The sequence below is a fragment of the Quercus suber genome, unplaced genomic scaffold, assembly GCF_002906115.3.
Source record: "Quercus suber isolate HL8 unplaced genomic scaffold, Cork oak 2.0 scaffold_240, whole genome shotgun sequence".
Lineage (NCBI taxonomy): Eukaryota > Viridiplantae > Streptophyta > Magnoliopsida > Fagales > Fagaceae > Quercus > Quercus suber.
The window spans coordinates 466874-467682 of NW_027069697.1; positions in this window are offsets into that span (position 1 = coordinate 466874).

Consider the following 809-nt stretch of genomic DNA (forward strand, 5'->3'; position numbering starts at 1 on the left):
TGGGTTAGGCAGAAAGCATCAATATTGAAAGCACAATCCAACTGCCAACAAAAAAAAAAAAAAAAACATGATGATCGCTTAAGCAAATAGAGAGAGACAGAGAGGGAAATAAAAAATATAAAATAACTTGGGGCCAAAGAGAAAAGCTAAAGAACATCACCAAAAGCCAATAGAAAAGTAAAAGAAGATCATTTTAAAGAAGAAAAGTAAGGGAAAAAAAGACTCATTAAGCAGTACAGGGTTCATAACTGGGTGGGGGTTTTTGAAGGAAACGAGATTGAGATGGTTTTAGTGTTTCATTTTGATAGATGATTCTTCTATTTCCTGTTTGGTGTAGAGATATGAAATCATTTCAATTTTTTCAGTTGGGAAGAGAGGAGAGAGAGTCGGTTTTTGAGTTTGGTGGGTGGGTGATATAGAAGGAGGCTTGTGTCATTCAAATGAATTGGGTTTCTGGAATTTTTTGTGTTCATGGTTTAGTGTGAAGTGATTTGGGGGTTTATGGTGTGGATTTTGGAAGCTAAATTTTTTTTTTCGTTGACCAATATTGATATGCATTTGGCTGATGGCGTTGTCAGTTGTTCTTCTTTTTTTTCTTTTCTTTTTTTTTTTGGATCGTTGTTAGTTGATTGTGTTAGAGTATCTGGGTTTGATGATGGTTTTGAATATGTTTTTGTTTGTTTGGATGCTAAGAAAATGAAATAAATGAGAAGAAAATCTTGAATTTTTGGGTAATCATGTTTCTGGGGAAGAACATGAACATGAAGAACAAATATTTTTAATTAAAATTTTTAAAATTTTTATTTTAA